Source organism: Pezoporus occidentalis, unplaced genomic scaffold, assembly GCF_034315485.1.
Source record: "Pezoporus occidentalis ecotype Australia unplaced genomic scaffold, CSIRO_AGI_Poc_V1 ctg36, whole genome shotgun sequence".
In the NCBI taxonomy this organism is placed as follows: domain Eukaryota; kingdom Metazoa; phylum Chordata; class Aves; order Psittaciformes; family Psittacidae; genus Pezoporus; species Pezoporus occidentalis.
The window spans coordinates 2,318,967-2,339,497 of record NW_026915591.1 but is presented as its reverse complement, the minus strand read 5'-3'; the positions used below and the strand labels follow the sequence as shown (position 1 = coordinate 2,339,497).

The 20,531-nt window shown below is 45.8% G+C and overlaps 1 protein-coding gene across 1 annotated transcript in view; it reads left to right on the top strand.

The window, feature by feature from the left end:
- The window catches only part of SYT16 (synaptotagmin 16), a 110,482-nt gene that overhangs the window by 30,401 nt on the left and 59,550 nt on the right, over window positions 1-20,531 (top strand). Inside the window, exons 2-3 of the mRNA XM_062630754.1 lie at window positions 216-289; window positions 1,745-1,826. The gene's annotated coding sequence lies outside the window, so the exon portion shown is untranslated. The remainder of the gene's footprint in view (window positions 1-215; window positions 290-1,744; window positions 1,827-20,531) is intronic.

Genomic DNA, 20,531 nt, shown 5'->3' with positions numbered 1-20,531 from the left:
CCTTCATGCAGTGGGTGGTAGGTCTGCAGAGGTCTCTGCTGAAGAGATCTCTGGTGGGCACAAAAAGTGTACCTGAGTTCAGTGGGAAGCTAGTTAAGTACCTGGAAGAAAACAATTAACCATGTCAGGCTCAAAAATCCTTGGAAATGAATATGGTTGGAGGTGTGAAGGCTACTCAATGCACCTGTGGTGTTCTGCTTTTGCTTTTTCCTCAGCATCCACTTATGGCTATGGCTGGAGAGCAGGCTGCCTGGGGGAGAGGGATCCTTGCAGAGAAGAAAGGCTGCTGGTATGTTCTCATCTTGTGTTGAAGCTTTTGCTGTAGGTTTTGATATACATCTCTGATGTCCACCAGACCTTCACCTAATTGAGTAGATTGACCCTGACTCTTACACAGCAGCCAGTTAATCAAAGACTGACTAATCAGCTTGCTCAATGGTTGGCACCTTGCAGAAAGGCTGGATATCACTGACATGCTACCTCTGCAAGCCAGTTTTATGCTCTGAGATTTATAGCCAGTTAATTCTATTGAATTCTGTGGATTTACTGTAAACTTTAATTATTAGAAGCTCTGAAACATATTACAAGTTACTTTACTTAGATAGTTCAAGTGGGAATTTAAAACCTAGGTTCTGTAGATGCTTTAACTTGTCGTGGTTTAAACCCAGTCAGGTAACTTGTTCACTCACTCCCCCCCTTCTTTCCCTCCCCCTACTCCCGGGGGGACGGAGAGGAGAATCGAAAAGAATGCAACTCCCAGGGGTTGAGATAAGAACAGTTTAGTAACTAAGGTGTAACACAAATCACTGCTGCTGCCACCAATAATAACAATGATAAAGGAAATAACAAGGGAAGAGAATACAACACCTCACCACCAGCCAACCAATAACTCACCCCCCCCCTCCTAGCCCGACCAAGCACCGACTGATACCTCCTCCAACCCTGCCGTCTCCCAGCCCTTCCGGCTAACTCCCAGTTACATCCTGGACATGACGTGCTGTGGTATGGAATACCTCTTTGGTCAGTTCAGGTCAGGTGTCCTGTCTCTGCTTCCTCCCGGCTTCCCCTCCTCCCTGGCAGAGCATGAGGCTCACAAAGTCCTTGGCCAAACCAAAACATCCTTGTTATCAGCTCTGTTCCCGAGCTGAAAGTCAAAACACTGCACTGCACCAGCTACCAAGAAGGAGAAAAATGACTGCTACTGCTGAACCCAGGACAACTAATCACACTCGGAAGTTTTACCACACTATTAAAATTTAGCTGAAATCTCTCCCAGAAACTAAATACCTTGAAAATGACTGGCTGAGCAACAGAGTCAAAACTTATTCTTTAGGGTTTAAAAGTAGTTTTATTCAAAGGTCTTAATTTTTATTTAGATAACTTCTGAAGTTAACATTTGACACTGCTGAAAACTGGAACTTGACACTTAAGCTAAGGTTCTCATTTACCATGCTGCAGCAGTTAATAATCATTCAATGATGTGAACTGCCATCTATTAGGATTTTCAAAGATGCACTGTGAAATAAGATAAAATTAAACAAAGCAGAATAAATGTGTACAAACCCTTATTTTTCTCACACAGCCAAACTCATTTGTGTTAGCATGGTCTGTGCTGGGGCTGAAGCAAAGGTCAGCAAAGGGTTCTAGTCAGAGGCTGTGGCACTGTCCTGAGGGGAGCAAGTGCTGCTGGCATCCTTGTCAAGAATGACATGAGGGGTGACTTGGGTTTTTTTCTTTCTTCCAGCCAGGCCTATATATGAGCTCCCAGGTGATCCTCTGAGCCCACTTCTGATGTCATTTTTCTGCAGGAAGGGGGTAAGTGGGCTGTACTTTGCTTGTTTTGTTGATGTTCAGTTTTATTATGTGTCGTGGTTTAAACCCAGTCAGGTAGCTTGTTCACTCACTCCCAGTGAGTGGTGCCGAGCTGACAACAATCGAGGTCCGTGTCCGTCTTCCCCCCTGCCTCCCCGCACCGGGGCTCTCCCCTTCCCCGCTCCCGGAGGAACGGGGAGGAGGATCGAGAGAGTGCAACTCCTACGGGTTGAGACAAAAACAGTCCAGCAACAAATCACCACCGCTACTATCAGCTACAACAATGATAAGGGAAAATAACAAGGGAAGAGAATACGATACCACCGGCCAAGAGAAACGAGCTCCACCCGGAAACCCCTGTCCTTCCGGGTCACTCCCAATTACGCCCCACCCTGGGCATGACGTGCTGTGGTATGGAATACCTCCCCGGCTAGCCCGGGTCAGGCGCCCCGTCTCTGCTTCCTCACAGCCTCCCCTCCTCCCTGGCAGAGCATGAGCCTCACAGAGTCCTTGGTCAGGGTAAACATCACTTAGCAACAACCGAGAACATCGGCTTCACCAACACTGTTCTCAAACTGGAAGTCAAAACACAGCACTGTACCAGTTAACACAAAGGAAAAACATGACTGCTACTGCGGAACCCAGGACATTATCCACCCCTTATTCCATACCATTCACGTCGTGCTCAGATCCCACATTTTTCAATACACCATCGCTCTCCCACATATATACATCCATATACATACAGACCAAGAGGAAAAATCATTTTCTTAGTGCATGGACCAATCCCTATAATGCTGCCGAGTCCATTCGGTCCATGATGTTCAAAGTTCATTCTCTGTTGGGATGATGGCTGGAGGGAAGTCAGGGCCAGTCGCTTGTGACCTGGAGACATCTAGTTGATGGGCTATAAAAGCATTACACAGCAGGCAACAGCATACAATTGAGTTCACTGGCTGTTTTCCCCTAAAATCAAATCCCCTTGAGGTATACATCGGACTTCCCCATCTTCCCGCATTACCCACCAAGTATATCCAGGTCCCTGAACAAAAGCAATCCCACGAGTGGGTTTGCCTTTACCTGAAGCAGGAATTACCCAGACTGTCTTTCCCAGCAAATTCTTCATATGCACCACGGGAACTTTGTCCCCCTCTACAATATGTAACAGTTCTGACTGGGCTGGGCCAGCCCTGTTGGCAGATCCTCTGGTGTTGACCAACCAGGTGGCCTTTGGTAAGTGTGTATCCCAATGCTTGAAAGTTCCCCCACCCATCGCTCTCAGTGTAGTTTTTAACAGCCCATTGTACCGTTCGATTTTCCCAGAGGCTGGTGCATGGTAGGGGATGTGATATACCCACTCAATGCCATGCTCTTTGGCCCAACTATCTATAAGGTTATTCCGGAAATGAGTCCCATTGTCTGACTCAATTCTCTCTGGGGTGCCGTGTCGCCACAAAATTTGTTTCTCAAGGCCCAGGATGGTGTTCCGGGCAGTGGCATGGGGCACGGCGTATGTTTCCAGCCACCCGGTGGTTGCTTCCACCATGGTAAGCACATGGCGCTTGCCTTGGCGGGTTGGTGGCAGTGTGATATAGTCAATCTGCCAGGCCTCCCCATATTTATACTTCAACCATCGTCCTCCATACCAAAGAGGCTTTAACCGCTTGGCTTGTTTAATTGCAGCACATGTTTCACACTCATGAATAACCTGGGCAATAGTGTCCATTGTTAAGTCCACCCCTCGGTCACGGGCCCATCTATATGTTGCATCTCTGCCCTGATGGCCTGAAGTGTCATGGGCCCACCGGGCCAAAAATAATTCACCTTTACGTTGCCAATCTAAGTCCATCTGAGCCACTTCAATCTTAGCCGCTTTATCCACTTGTTGGTTGTTCTGGTGTTCCTCAGTGGCCCGACTCTTGGGTACATGGGCATCTACATGACGTACCTTCACCACCAGGTTCTGCACCCTGGCAGCAATATCTTTCCACAGTGCAGCAGCCCAGATGGGTTTACCTCTGCGTTGCCAGTTGCTCTGCTTCCACTGCTTCAACCACCCCCACAGGGCATTTGCCACCATCCATGAGTCAGTATAGAGATAAAGTACTGGCCACTTTTCTCGTTCAGCAATGTCCAGGGCCAGCTGGATGGCTTTCACCTCGGCAAACTGACTCGATTCACCCTCTCCGTCAGCAGTTTCTGCAGCTTGTCATAAGGGACTCCATACAGCTGCCTTCCATCTCCGATGTTTTCCCACAATACGGCAAGAGCCATCAGTAAACAAGGCATACTGCTTTTCACTTTCTGACAGTTTATTATATGGTGGGGCCTCTTCAGCGCGCATCACCTCCTCCTCTGGTGACATTCCGAAATCTTTGCCCTCTGGCCAGTCCATGATGACTTCTAGAATGCCTGGACGACTGGGATTTCCTATTCGAGTTCGTTGTGTAATTAGTGCAGCCCATTTACTCCATGTAGCATCGGTTGCATGATGTGTAGAGGAGACCCTGCCTTTGAACATCCAGCCCAGCACGGGCAGCCGGGGTGCCAGAAGGAGCTGTGCTTCAGTGCCAATCACTTCCGAAGCAGCTCGAACCCCTTCATAGGCTGCCAGTATTTCTTTCTCAGTTGGGGTATAGCTGGCCTCAGATCCTTTATATCCCCGACTCCAAAAGCCGAGGGGTCGACCTCGAGTCTCCCCTGGAGCTTTCTGCCAGAGGCTCCAGGTAGGACCGTTCTCCCCAGCTGCAGTGTACAGTACATTTTTTACATCTGGTCCGGTCCGGACTGGTCCAAGGGCTACTGCATGAACTATCTCGCGTTTAATTTGCTCAAAGGCTTGTTGCTGCTCAGGGCCCCATTTAAAATCATTCTTCTTCCGGGTCACATGATAGAGAGGGCTTACAATCGAACTGTAATTTGGGATGTGCATTCTCCAGAACCCCACTGCACCCAAGAAAGCTTGCGTTTCTTTCTTATTAGTTGGCGGAGACATTGCTGTTATCTTGTTGATCACATCTGTGGGGATCTGTCTACGTCCATCTTGCCATTTTATTCCCAAAAATTGAATCTCCTGTGCAGGTCCCTTGACCTTACTCCGTTTTATGGCAAAACCGGCTTTCAGCAGGATTTGGATTATTTTCCTCCCTTTCTCAAAGACTTCTTCCGCTGTATCGCCCCACACAATAATGTCATCAATGTATTGCAGGTGTTCTGGAGCTTGCCCCTGTTCCAGTGCAGTCTGGATCAGTCCATGGCAGATGGTAGGGCTGTGTTTCCACCCCTGGGGCAGTCGGTTCCAAGTGAACTGGACACCCCTCCAAGTAAAAGCAAACTGTGGCCTGCACTCTGCTGCCAAAGGGATTGAGAAAAATGCATTGGCAATATCAATCGTGGCATACCACTTGGCTGCCTTTGACTCTAGTTCATACTGAAGTTCTAGCATGTCCGGTACGGCAGCACTCAATGGTGGTGTGACTTCATTCAGGCCACGATAGTCTACTGTTAGTCTCCATTCTCCATTAGACTTTCGCACTGGCCATATGGGGCTATTGAAGGGTGAGCGGGTCCTGCTGATCACCCCCTGACTCTCCAGTCTACGGATCAGCTGATGGATGGGAATCAGGGAGTCTCGGTTGGTGCGATATTGCCGCCGGTGCACTGTTGTGGTCGCAATTGGCACTTGTTGTTCTTCAACTTTCAGCAACCCCACAGCAGAGGGATCTTCTGAGAGACCAGGCAAGGTGGACAGCTGCTCAATTTCCTCAGTCTCCAAAGCAGCAATACCAAAAGCCCACCGGTACCCTTTTGGGTCTTTGAAGTACCCTCTCTTGAGGTAGTCTATGCCGAGAATGCATGGAGCCTCTGGACCAGTCACAATAGGGTGCTTTTGCCATTCCCTCCCAGTCAGGCTGATTTCAGCCTCCAGCACAGTCAACTCTTGGGATCCTCCTGTTACTCCAGAAATATAGATGGGTTCCACCCCTTGACAGCTTGATGGCATCAGGGTACACTGTGCACCGGTATCTACTAGAGCCTTATACTTCTGTGGGACTGATGTGCCAGGCCATCTGATCCACACAGTCCAGTAAATCCGATTGTCCCCTACCTCCACCTGGCTGGAGGCAGGGCCCCTCTAACAGTCGTCACAGCATTGGACACTTAAGTCGTGTTGAAAGGGATTATTCTTCTTTATCACAGGAGCTGGAGTAAAATCAGCTCTTCCACTCCATCTGGGAAACTGATCACCAGAGACTGAAGCCGTAGCTCTCATGGGACGATCAGTCTTGGCCCTTGCTCCCCTCTTCAGTTCACTCACCCGTTCCTCCAAAGCTGAAGTAGGTTTTCCATCCCACTTTGTCATGTCTTCTCCGTGATCCAGCAGGTAAAACCATAGGGTACCCCGTGGCGTATACCTCCTGTATCTCCTCTCTTGAACAATAGGACGCCTTTTGTTAATAGCTGAGACGTGTGTTGGTACACGTGAGGAGCCGGATAAATCAGATAGATTGTCCTTCAATTGTTCGATGTCCTGGGACAGTTTTTTCACAGCTGAGATGATGGAAGGGGTGAGATTGTCTTCGAACTCTCGGAGTTTATGAACCATTTCATCCACTGTTAGTGGTACTATGTCATTCCAGGTTACTGTTGCCAATGAATGGGCATATGATGACGGTGCATTCCGTGTAAGTTTTCGCCACATGGGTCGTGTACATTCAACTTCATCTGGATCTATAGGTGTATCCCCGTTATTCGGCTTGATGTGATAGATCATCTCTACGATGGCCGATTCCCTCAGAGACTGGATGCCTTTGTCTATAGTATTCCACTTGGCCGAACGACTCGTAACATCGTCCTTGTACGGAAACCTTTCTTTCACAGCTGCCAAGAGCCTCCTCCAAAGGCTGAGGGACTTTTTCTCTCTTGCAATTGCTTTGTCAATTCCCCCTTCTCTAGCAAGTGATCCCAGCTGCTTGGCTTCTGTACCTTCTAGTTCGTGACCATCAGCCCCATTGTCCCAGCATCGGAGTAACCAGGTGATGATGTGCTCCCCTGGTTGACGGGTAAAATCTTTTCGCATATTCCGCAGCTCGGTTGAGGTCCGAGGTCGAGAAGTTACCTCTTCTTCTTCTTCTTCGTCATGTGATGATGACTCCTGATCAGATTCTGGACCGGGTGGTGAATTCATTGGTTCTTCATCTCGCTTCACCCTTTTTGCCTCCTTTTTGCTTGTTCTCTTGCGTACAGGGGCAACTGATATTGGTACGAATTGGTCCTCTGGTTTGGCTGCAGTGATTATCACTGTGGTTTGAGTAGCAACTGTACTTGTTACTGGGGGTGGTGTAGCTACTGTGCTTGGAGCTGGGGTAACCGCGCTGTCTGTTGCAGTTGAAGTTTGAGCAGCTGCTGTACTTGCCACTGGGACAGCTGTGCTGTTCATTGCAGCCAAAGTTTGAGTAGCGACTGTTGCTTTGCCCTCAGATCCGCCGACATTCTTTTCCTTTTGAAGGTGCTGGATAGTGTTGAACAAGGCCCTGTAAGCATAGGCCAAGCCCCAGCACGTTGCCATGATTTGTCCATCTCTGGTATGGCCAGAATGACCACACACCTCATTTAAGTGTTTTACTAATTCTTCTGGATTTTGCAGTTGTTCAGTAGTGAAATTCCAAAGTACTGGAGGGGCCCACTGACCTAGATACTTGCCCATACTATCCCACACACCCTGCCACTCATGGCTGTCCAGCCTCAGGGAAAATCTCTCGGTCCTCCTACATCGTCGTTTGACCCCAGACAAGACCCAAACCTGAATCTGCTTAACTCTTGAAATCAGTAGTGGGTAAAACACACTCTGTATGCGTGTTAGCATGGTGATTCCCATCACCATCAGCAAACAAGTCTCAACAGCATTAAAAGGCCATTCAAAAAATTCAAAACTCTCAAATGTAAATGGTCTGGGGGGACGACTAGGAGGGTAAAAGGATGTCTCCTTCCCAGGTTGAGCACCTGAGAAGGAGAAAAAAGATGTGTAATTGCTAAGCACCTCCATCATATACCTCCCAAAGTATAAAGGTGGTGACCACACTGGGAACATAAGCCAGATCAATTTCATGATCAATGATTCTATTGTATTACAAGTCATTACCATAAAGTACAATGGGATAAAAACCTTAGCCCAAGCCCCATACTTGAAAAACACTAATACAGCAAGTACCGGATGGACGTAAGATATCATATACTGAAACTGTGAGATCAAGAGGAACAACCTTGAGAGCCAATAAATCAGCATTGTGACGAGTGACTATCAATCCAGTCAGATCTGTTCTTATCTCAACCCTTCGTGCCCCACGTTGGGCGCCAAAAAGAACTGTCGTGGTTTAAACCCAGTCAGGTAGCTTGTTCACTCACTCCCAGTGAGTGGTGCCGAGCTGACAACAATCGAGGTCCGTGTCCGTCTCCCCCCTGCCTCCCCGCACCGGGGCTCTCCCCCTTCCCCGCTCCCGGAGGAACGGGGAGGAGGATCGAGAGAGTGCAACTCCTACGGGTTGAGACAAAAACAGTCCAGCAACAAATCACCACCGCTACTATCAGCTACAACAATGATAAGGGAAAATAACAAGGGAAGAGAATACGATACCACCGGCCAAGAGAAACGAGCTCCACCCGGAAACCCCTGTCCTTCCGGGTCACTCCCAGTTACCCCTCACCCCGGGCATGACGTGCTGTGGTATGGAAGTTATGTAGCCTGTCTCTTAATGTGCTACAACTTTCTTTTGGTTCACACAAAGGAAAAACATGACTGCTACTCGGACCACCCTCACATTTATTCCCTTTCTGAACCTCTGATTTGAGGCCCTGTCTCTTAATGTGCTACAACTTTCTTTTGACATTTTCCATTGCTTCTCACAATTGATTGACAAGTGAAGCCCAGATACCCCTCTCTGCTATGTTGTTTATGGTCCTTGGAGTCTGTATTGTAGAAGCTGCCTTCTTTGCTTGGCAGCTTCTCTTGTTCTTGTTTCTCTTAATGACTTTTGTGTCCTTTTTTGTCACTTCTATGATCTAAAGCATGTTTTTGTCACTGAAAGCACAACCTTTTTTTAGCCCTCCAGTCAAATCTTGAGCTGGACTACCCTTGCAACCATGTCTTTACTGATGGCAAATCCCTCCTGTACTTTTTGCTTGCACTGTTAGTCTCATAGCTATCTTTTAAGTGTTTGATTTTCTTTTCATTGCTGGTACATAGCTATATTGAATTCAGTGGAGTTGTACAGACTCTAAAAATGTGATTCCCTGTGTTTTCTGGGGCATGGGCATTCCCCAATGCAACTGAGATTCTCTTTAGAGTAACTGAAAGGTTTTGAGGAGCATTGTTTTGCTGTCCATTGTTAAAGTATTTATTCCCCCTTCCCCCCCCCCCATATTTACATCCAGGCAAATCTTTGTTTCAGAGCATGGCTGGATCTGGGCTGGGTTGGCAACACAGCCCTGGCATCCTCCTTTCCCCTGTTTGTGGTGGTGCCCTCCAGGCAGATTCCAGGCTGTCATTCACAAGTGCTGAGCATGGACAGATGACAGTGCTTGTGCGTGTCAAGTACTGTGTAGGTTTTGTGATAACATTCCTGGCGTTTTGAGCTCCTTATGGCATTTGTTCGGGCATTTCCAAATGGTTTTACTGTGTATCATGAGCAGCTGGACCTACAGTCTGATACTGTGGCTTATCAGTGTTGCTGGGATTAGTTTGTAGTGTTTGTACATGGCAAGTGTTTGAATTAGCTAAAGCCACTCTGGAGGCATCTTCCTCTTGTCAGTGTTCTCAATCAGTGCATGTGTTGCTGTTTGCTGATTTTTTTTTTTCCTTCCCGGGATATTTAGTTCTGTCTCCTTCATCTCTGTCAAGATAGCTGTTAGGTGGGTATTTTCCTCTCTGCCTCTCATCACTTCCCATCGTAGAGTGAATGCTATTGCCTGTATTCCAGGTCTGTTTCTCTCATCCGTCCAGCTACACTGCTTTAGCCTATGTGCTGACTTGGTATTTGCATTCTTGTTTTGGTTATTTTCATTGGCAGAGCCATTGCCTGTGGCTCTTTGCTTGCATTTTTTGAGATTTAGATCTGCTCTTCTCTATACTCTTGCTTGCAAACGGGGACTCATGTAACCCACAAGCTCTCTAGTTTGGTGTTTCCAAAGTATTATGTGGACTCAGTTGTGATTCGGAGAAGACTCCAGGAACAAACTCGCCGACAGTTTCAAGTTGACAAGCAGGTATTCTTTACTGCGGCGCCGGGAGACACGGGGGATAGCTCCTCCTAACGTGTGTCCCCGAATTGCTATACAGGCCATCCTTATGTGGTCACTGAGCATATTACATCATTTTCCAAAAAGTTTCCGGCATGCATACAAAAATGTGGTGGTCTTTAAGGGTCGTTTACTTTTCCCAACAAGCTTAATGAACATTACAGACATAGCAATCATCCTGGCCTTCTACTTATCAGTTAGTTTAACTGCTCTCATCCTGGACATCTGCTAGTCTGGGGTACTCCCTAAGTAGATGCTTACACCAGTTTAATGGGTTTATTAACACCTCAAGCATAGCAATCATCCTGTCCTTTTACTTATCAGTTAGTTTATCTGTGCCCACCCTGGACATCTGCTAGTCCCAGATACTCCCCATCCCCAGGTCCTGTCCTTCTATTCTGCTTTTCTCACACCTTTTGTACTGAGGTCCTGAGGGCCTGAAACTATGTCAGCTACCTTCAAGCACCGCAGTTATTTTCCATTACAAAACCATCAAACTTAACATCACTTAGAACTGATTACATTTTGTACTTTTGTGCCTCCTTGGTCAACATTTGTTTTCAATCATGCAGCACTAGGACTAAGTGTAAGTACAGGGAACAGGGCACCCACAGACATGTGGGCTGAACTGCCCCGGCCCTTTCCTGGTAGCCTGTCCCTGAAAATCTTCAAGGGATTGGTGCTTGCTCCTGAATTAGAAAGGGAGATTTCCCACACTGGCTTAGCAGACAAGGCAAGTCTCCTGGGCAGTGTGTGAAACCTGCTCAATCGGTTGGTTTCAGTGACTAGCCTGATAGAACTAGGCTTTGCTTTTCCCTTGTTGCTCTGCTGTGCCCTGTGCCCTTGCATATTTTTAGTTCAGTGCCATGGCTGCCGCCTGGGACCTCGTATGGCTGATCAGCATGGTCACTCAGCCATGCATTCTGGCATCACAGAGACGGAAGAGAGTCTGAAAAGAGCCCTCCTGAAAGCAAAGCATGTGTCCCCAACTGTGGCCTTTCTCCAGGGCTCCCCCCTATGCCTTTTGCCTGCAGCCATCATACAGCCCAGGAAACAAGACACTGCCAGATCCATGGGGAATCTGGTGTGGTAAGACTCATGTAAGTTAAGTGGCATGATGTTTACTCAATGAGTACTTTTCTCCCCTCTTGAGCTCTTTCTAAGTAGCTTTTATTTTGAAGATGCCAGCCTGGACTACTCTTCAGGGATCTGCCAGGCAGCAGCTTTTATAAACAAGATCATCAGAATGCCCTTTTTGGGGGGAAAAAAGAGCTGCATTAGGAACACCTGCAGAAAATTGCCTCAGGGAGCAGTTTACCTTAGAGAGGCAAGATACTGCTGATAGTTGATTAGAGCCAATTTACAAAGAGCTGCAGGCAGTGGGGCCACAAGCCCTTTTGGTTGTGAGCAGCCAGGTCTGCAAGCCCCTGCTGAGTGGGCAGTGCTCCCTTCCTTCCCCCATTTTCTGCCCACTTTTGCAGTGCTCTCTGATGTTTTGAACATTGTGAGCTGCTGGGTTCAGATGTGTGATTTTACTCTGCAGCCTTCTCATTCTGTTTTTGAGGACCACCAGGTATTTTAGAAACCGGAAACAAAGTTTTGCATGGGTTAGTAAATTGCTGGGAAGAGCTCTAGTTTCTCTGCAGAGAGACCTTTTGTAGGCTGAGACAGTGGGGATGGATTTGCCCTGGATGCTGGGGAAATATAGCCCTTCTACTGGGAATCAAATCTGTGTCCAAAATGCACATTCAAAGCACCAGTTGTGTAGATAGTGAAAACAGGACATGATTTCACTGCAGGTGTAACAGAGCCTTCCTTAAAATATACTTTAAGGTTTGGATTTGTTTTTTTTTTTAACACACACCCCCCTCCCCAAAAAAAAAAAATACCCAGGAGTTGAAGTCCATTCTCTACTATTTCTTATTTTTTCTTTTTATTCTTGCAATGAATTGTGTCTCTGTAAGAGGCAGTCTCCAAGACGAAATCTCTAAGGGTTCATGGCTGTGTAGTAGATATATAACCTGGTATGCATTAGGATCAGTCCTGCGCTTGCTCCTTTGGCTGTAAGAACAGGTTTTATGTCTGTGTATACAAATCCCATCAGCAAGCATGGAGCTGCTGGTGCAGCTTTGCTCTTCCAGCTTGGGAGCCCATAGCAATGGAGCAGGGCCCCAGCTAGAGAGTGCGTAGAGCTGATCAAGAAAGGTAACGGCTGACTGAGGCCTGGCAAATGCTAGGAATAGACTGCTCCCTAGAGAGGAAACATTTTGGTTTAGACCGGATGCCTGCTGTGATTCTTACTTTACTTTTTCCGCTCTTTTTCTCTGTAAACCTGTAGGAATCCAGGATGGAAAAAGTACATTTCTAAAGAAGATCCAAAATATTTATGACCAGAGTGTGAATTCGAGTAATAAATTGTATTTCTCTACAGGAGAGAAAAAAAATCACAGTTTCATGATAACTGAACTGTAATATTTTTTTTTTCTTTAGGTAAATTCACTAACAGGATAATTGTTTGAATAAAGACCTGGCATTCATAAGGTGAGAGCAGTAGGAAAGGTACAGGTAAGGTAGTACTTTCTAAATAAACCCTAATGAAAGCAGCATAGGCTGCTTTTATCTTGTTTCTCTGACTAGCATTCCTTTAGTGGCTGTCACATGTTTACCAAAGAGCAGCCTTCCTTCTTCCTTAGGACTTTAAATCAACAAGTACATGTAGAGAAAAGAGCACGAGCACTGCTCCTGTGTTTGAAACTCAGGACTGTGATTCTCTTCAGCTTTGGCCAGCTTGTGTGAGCACTGTGGATCCGGAGGATTTAGCAACCTGTCCCTTGAACAAAGGTTTCAAATGTGTAGCTTCTGAGAAAAGTGTTCCATTGCTGGTTTGACTTGTTTTTTCCACTTTATGTAAGTGTGATTAGGTAAGTCTCCGGTTTTGAATGGTTTGTGGCTATTTGTTGATGAGAAAATAGCTTTCCTAGTTTGTTACTTTGGTGACAATTACAGTCTGAAAAGGAAATTATGTGTTACCAACACTTCGGATTTGTAGGCTTCTTTGGTTTTCTTGAAATACGGAGGTCTTGTAAATTGCAATAATGAAACAGGAGTTAGCCTTTTCTTTTGTTTTCTGCTTTGACAATGTGCTGTTTCCTGCTTTCAAATCAGATTTCACTGTGAAGCAATAGTAAGGCCATCATTCTGGATCCATAATGAGTAACACAAGTGCAGAGTATTTGCATTCCTGTCAAGCAGAGGGCACAGCTGATCAATATGCAAGGGAAACCATACTTGCATGTATTTGTGACTGGGGTAGGTTAAAAAAGGACCTGAATCTAACATGATATCTGTGGGAGAAAACTGATGGAGAGATCCAAAGAAAGCAGTAAGTAGACTCCATGGCTTGGCTCAGTGTGTCTGAAAACGTCCAAGGAACACGATGCACTTTATTCTTATGGTCCTTTATGTCAAGTGTTTTTCAGAATGTGTGTGTGTATGCTCATGTGGGCTAGACTGGAGCATCAGAGCTGCAGAAGTCCTTGAAATATGTGGAATCTATTTTAGTCTCCATTGCATCTGTTCTGGTTAACAGCTGCCTCTACCTGCAGCTCCACTTCTGACTCTTCATCTGGCTCTGAAGTGGCATGGCTCCCTATTTATTCCCAAGACCAGTCTGATGTCACAGCTTTTGCTTGAAAGAAACTCTGGATGTATGCTTTGAAACTTGTTAACTCAAATGAATCCTTTGAGGCAGTGTTGCGATCTGGAGAGGGCCCTTCTCACAGGTTTTATAGTGCTGGGATCCTGCCCTGCACGTTTCCTTTTACAAAGGTTTTATGGAGGGTGTCTTGCATCATCAGCATTTATTTTCTCAGAGATCATTCCTGCTCCCCATTAGATTGGTGTTAGCTCTGCTTTTGATTTCCGTGCTTTTGATTTTCTGCACCCTGTAGCAACTGATATTTTGGGTATAAGTCTCAGGGTCCATTTTTTATTCAGTTTGGCTGAACTGAGATTAAGCAAGGCTGAGGAATGCGTGGAATAGAAAGAAGATGTGATAGAGGAAAGAATAAGATGGGACAGCACATATAGCAAGCCAGCTGTTCTCCTGGCCATTAAAACCAGCTCTGCTTCTTTTTTGCTTGTGCCTTTGGGACTTCTTTGCCTTTCCCGTATCACAGAGCCCTTGGTTTGCTGAGCAATGACTTCACTTCACACCCTTCTCCACTGCAGCCCTAGTAACAAGTGAACTGGTTTGTTATACTGACGTGGATAGAGAAATGTTCATAGTGGCACGATAGAAGGTGGCAGTGCTTGCTAAGCTCTTAACTCTATTAAATACATGACTCCAGAAATCACTGGCATTCTTTTCCCCAGGCATTTGTTTTAATGTCTGTTGATATTGTTACAACATATTTTCCATGGGCGTAGTTTGCTTGGTTGGTACCAGAGGCCTAGAAATCTTCCACAATGAACTCTTTGTTTGAAGCCACACCCTGCTTTATGAGCAGCCTTCTTCCGCCTCCCGGGTCCCTTTTAAATACCAACAGTTCCCGCATCTTCTTCCTCAGGAGCTGGAGCCTGACCTTGCTAGCTAGCCCAGGTCTCAGGGAGCAGTTTGGTGGGGCAGCATCTCCTGTGGAGATGGCCTCCATACCAGCAAAAAAGCATCTAAGGGTCTTCTGCACCAGTTGGTGCAGTACTGTGGGTTAGTCTGGCAGCAGATGACATGCATGGAATGAAGCTTGGTGTAGGGTCTGTGCCTTTGGGTTTCAGAGACTGGTGGGTTAGTGTCCTCTGGAATGCAGTAAAGAATGACCCAGGAGGTGAAAGAGAGCCTGAATGCCAGGGTTAAATCTGCTTTCAAATGCCCTGATTCCTTTTGGCAATTGCATGGAAAGGGCCATTTGGGGGTTGGAACTAGGTGATCTTAAGGTCCTTTCAAACTCTAACCATTTATCAATATCTATCAAATAATTTTTCAAAATCTAACATGATTTCAGATGATGCAGCATTGGGGGTTGTTAGGTGATAATTGGTGCTTTTTCATGGGTATGAATCTCATCCCAGCAAACAGAATTTCTTGTCTCAGAAGCAGCACATCTGTAGAAAATTCCTCTCGTCTGCTGTTCATGCCTCTTTTTGTGGCCCCTTGGTTGTGCTGAATGCCAGACTGATCGTCTGTCTTTGTGGCTGGGCTTAAATGCAGGAGCCAGAAACCTTTAGTGGAGCTGTAGAAAGGTTGGTCTTGTTTCTTCTTAAAAAAAAAAAAAAAAATCAATTACTGGTTGTGCTTCCAAGGCAAAATTAGCCACCAAAGCTGCCCTTTTAGCACTGCCAGTTAGAAGGTTTAGAATAAAGCAGGTGTTCTATGCTGCACTTTGACAGCAGTCCTTGGTCTAAGAAGGTCCAGAAGGTTCATGGTTGCCCCACTTCTTTTTTTGGTCAGCAGTTTGCCTCTTATGTTGCCTGGATGTGTCTAATGGGATCTGAAAAGGGGAGCAGAGTGCCCTAAGAAGGCTCAAAACGTGTAGGCCTGTAGGTAGTGTATGTTACCAATATTGGAAACTACTTTTCTTTCAAAGGTCAGGGTTGAGGCATGGACCGTTGAGGATCCTGGTGCCTGCAGGCAGCTCTCAGCGGGCAGCTGGTCTTCTGCCTGTTCTCTCTGCAGCCTGCCAGGCATCTGCTGAGCACTGTTGTGGAGCTGCTGAGCACATAAGCGAGCACATGGAGGAATGTGGGTTGTGGCCTCTTGCTGCCTCTTCATCTCTTTCAGTAGCTATCAGGAGATGTCCGTGGCCTACAAGGATCCAACAACCGGTCAAGGAGGAGCCATGGTTGTGCTTGGAGGGTTCTCTTTCAGTAGCTATCAGGAGATGTCCGTGGCCTACAAGGATCCAACAACCGGTCAAGGAGGAGCCATGGTTGTGCTTGGAGGGTTCCCTGCTTTGTGTGGGCACATGGCCTGCTCTCCACAGATGGGAAATTGTCTAAGTATTAGGAGATTTGGTTTGATTAGCTGAAATCTCCTGTTGGCAGCACATTTCCAGTCCCTGGAGCAATGGAGATCAGACAGGTTGTCAAGGCAACGCACAGCCTTCAGTGGGAGGTTTACTGCTGCATCGTCCTTGGTCAATTGATGGAGTAGGGTTTATTTAGGTCTTTAGAAAAAGAAGCTGCTGTCCAGCCTTTTGCTGTGGTGAGTCATTCTGCCTTGGGTCAGATTGGTGGAACTAAGAACAAGGCTTTGTGGATGAGAAAAATAAATACATGAGAGCATAAAGATCGCAATTATATTCCTCTTTGAAGAGGTGAGAGCACTTCAGTTCTGAGTACAGGCAAGTTATTCTTCCTATCCCCACAAATATGAAACAAGCAGCAACTAAGACCCTTCTTTCTCCTTCCTCTCCACCTCTTTCCTCTCTCTCCCAAATGTAAAATACTTGGTTTTATTTGCTACAGGACTCTGTGCTTATTGTTGAATTCTTGACCCATAGCAGGGATTGTTCCAGTTTGACCTTCTGTCACTGCTTCACTTGCTGCTCTCTGCTCCCTCCTCTGTTGCAGAAGGCTTGATAAATTCAGCTTATATAAGTTTTCATTTTATTGCATTATTACTCCTTTTACACCACCTGCAAGATGAAGAACTCACCGGGTCACCACTGTGAACATCACTGCAACAGTGGTGGTGTGCTCAAAGTCATTCTGTCTGTCATTGTCTGTTCATTGGTCTGGATTCAAAGTTGGACACTTGGCTGGGACCTGGGAATCTGTCACTGTGAGTGTTCCCTGGTTTTACTGAGATAACATGGTTAAGCAAGTCGTATGCAGAGCTTTCTCTGAAATTTTGGAAAGGACCCTGTGCAGTGTTCCTGTATGCATGGTCAAGGAGGGACATCTATTGTTTTGAGTGCAAGAACTTGATTTGCTAAGTTAGTAAAGGTTTCTTTAAAGTACTTCTGGCAGTGATAGGAAAGATATGCTACAAAGCCAACAAGACCACACCTTGTGACTTCAAGGTGGTATATGGGAGATACAATCACAGTCCCTGTTTTTGTTTCTCTTACTTTTGACATGAATGTGGGTTGTGCTCAGCAGTAGATGCCTTGTTAGTTTGGGAAGAAATCACTGTACAAGAAGAATGATGAAGCAGTCACTGCATGGCTTAACATGGGGAGCCAGCCTGGCATTTTTTGAACATGCAGGTGCTTCTCTTGTGTGTGTGTGCTTCAGCTGGTATCATGCAGTGTGGGGAGAAGAGAAGGAATTAATAAATAAACCTAGACACTGCTTGCAAAGAGACAAATTCAGACCTTCTCTGTCACAAAATCAAGGCATGAGCTTTATAGACAGCAATTTGTATGTATGTGAGAGGGGAAAAATTAAAAAGGATGGAGGAGCCTTTAAAAGTCTACATTGGCATCCTTACTTATTTACCCTTTTTGAGAGGTTGGCAGTTGATAGATGTGTCAGTGTGATGATGCACTGTTATCTTCTTTTCCCATCTCAAAATACTGCATTAGTGATGCCATGGCAACAAAGAAGTCGTCTTTAAGGAAAAGGAGAAAAAAAGAAGTGTGACTTCAGTGTTCAAGAAAGGTGGCAGACTGACAGCCCTAGTCTTCCCATTCTACCAGTAAGGCAGTGGTGGTGTCAGCTATGACAAAGTGTATCCGATTATGAACTCTGTGTCATACTGTGACTGCAATCAAGCCTGGGACACGATCAAAGACAAACCCACTACAGTAAGAGCAGGCTGAAAGTTTCCTGAGAAAACATGCTCCTCTTAGACAATTAAATTCTGTTTAAATGCAGCTTTTTCTAGGAAATACATAATATTGAATAACCTTTCCTAGACCCATGTCCTTATTCAGGATAGAATTCCTCTCTGAGCAGAGCATCATGATGGTGAGAGAAACCAGCTGTCCCTTCCCACTGTGGTAGGTTTTCTGGAGGTCAGTTGGTCAAAGGACATGTGAGAGGGAGAAGTTCAAGCCTCTGTCCTGCTTAATTCAGACTTGCATTTGAGCACAGATCTCATTTCTGACATGAAAGCCCTAAGCAGCAGGAGGCTGGCTTTCAGGGACTAGTTTCTTTCTCTCATTTAATCTTATCTAGGTGTTGTAGATAATTATCACCACAGTCTTTTTCTTGCTTTCCTATGTTTTAGGTGAAAACCAAGTTAGTCCTCTCACTGCTTTGTGTGGTGGCTGTTTTTACAATGCAAAACAGTTCCAGCATGCAAAACTGAGCATAGTGCAGAGATTAGGGTGAATATTGAGATAGAGAAAAAATGACAGAGCAAAGACTTGAGTGTGAGGGTGACTCATAGATTATGGACTAGGAAAGTAATTTTCTGCCCGGTTCTAATTTTCTTCACTGCTCTGGAGAAGGACTGAAACAAACAATTGTGAAGGCTGTGGTTTTCAGTTTGATTATCTCAGCTGTTGGACCAACTCTGAGAACAATCCTGTCAGGGACCAGTGGCAGTACAGAAGGACCAAGGCGTGGATGGGTACCATGATGTTCTTTGTGCTGTACCCACTCAACCTCTTCAGCCTTGATGTGGAGAGGACCAGTTTTCAGTTTGTGAATGGCAATTCAAGTGCCGTGCCACTAAAATTCTCAGTCTCCCTGGCCATGTTAACTTCAGTGAATTTTAAATACCATGCTGAATTGGAGCCTTTTCTAAGATTATTACTAAGATTGACAATTAATTTCTGAATCACCCTTTAGAGGCCTAGATTGTTACTTGCATCACCTCTGTTAGACAGCATGAATGCTCTCCTCTCCATTAAGACACAACTCCGTTCTCTTCTTTCATCTGTACTTGTGGTGTGTGTGCTTACACATAGAGAAATGGGGTGAAAGACAGGACTCTTCTGGATGCAGAACATCAGGCATCATCATTAGCATACACTGTGTACTTGCTGTTTACTTGAACTAGTGCTCCACACTTGTCTGAAACACATCCAGCAAAACAAATAATTAATCTTTTCTAATTGGAAAATGGCTTTTGTTGAAAGCAGAATATTTCACAGAACCATATGTGCTTGGTTGCAGATGTTGTCAGGAGCACTGCTTAAGGCCAGGGTGGGATTTCTCCTGCTGGGAAAACAGTGCTGCTGCACTGTATACAGCAAGATACATAGCAGCCTTTGTAAAGTGGAAAATCTGGCCTCAAAGAAAACCTTGAACTTGGGTTTCCTCATTGCTAGCTTATGGCTCTCACAGGTGAGCTGCTGGATGCTCCGAAGTTTGCCAAGTGTTTCTGGCTTGGTCATTTATCTATAGCAGGTTGTCAGCAAAGTCCAGACTGCATCCTGAGAGCTCAGGTCTGTCCCATTTCTTAGGTGAGTGCCCTGGCTTAATGCCCCTGCCTCCTTGTCCCTTGTTGTGCCCGATGTACCTTCCCATGAACTCAGTGCTGCCGGGACCTGTTCAGCACCTCTACTGGATAGCGTCCCCAAGAAGAATCAGACTTTATGGGCAGAAATGCCAGTTCTGTGGCTTTCAGGTGACCCAAGGTGACTGAGGAGATGCCCAAAGGCCTGCAGCTGTTGCCGTGGTGTTATCTCTAGGAATGTGCTGTAGATGGTCTACCTGGGACCCTCAGCCTTGCTGCAAAAAGTGAGGTATTTCTAGATAGTGAAGTGCCTGTGTACATGGATGGAACTTTTCTTGATTGTTCTTTCAAGTCTTGCTTCCACCATTTTGGGTTGTGTCTGTGCCATGGCTTCTCTTCTGTAGAGTAGTCATGTTAGCATTTTCCTGCTTCACAGAGTTGCTGGTGGGATAAACACAGCAAAACATGTAAGGTGTTTAGGGACTGTGGTTATGTGGGTCATAGGAGCAAGAAGAATGAAGTTGCTGTACTGTCTTTGAAACCTTTGAAATTGCATGCCTATGTCATAGGTCACAAGGACAGCTTAAATCTTTAAAAGTTAATAAAAATATATTCAAGTCAAAAGTGCCTTTTGGTCCTTCACATTCCTTCTGTAAAAGGACTAGAGAACTTCCTCATTCTTGGTATCTGTAAATCAGCACATAAAAATAAAGCTTCTATGCAGGACAAGTCCTGCTGCCTTGGATGGGAATTTTACTCTTCTGCCACAGCACTGAATGTGGTCTGATTGTGTTTCTGGTAATGTATTTGTGGATCACCTTGAGAAGAAGAGGAGGAGTTATACAACTGTTCCCTCACAATGCTGTTAGGAAGGGTCAGGCTTTGTCTTGTTTGAAATAGATACCAGGAGGGAGCTGCAATCCTGTGAAAACACACATTTATTTCTGAAGAGTCTGTATATTGTGTGTGTGGTGCACATGGATAGAATTGCCACCTGTCCAAGGCTGATAACGCTAAGTAGTGGTCATGCGCTCCTTATTCTAGCAGCTTGCCGTATGAAGAATTGGTGCCTACAGCT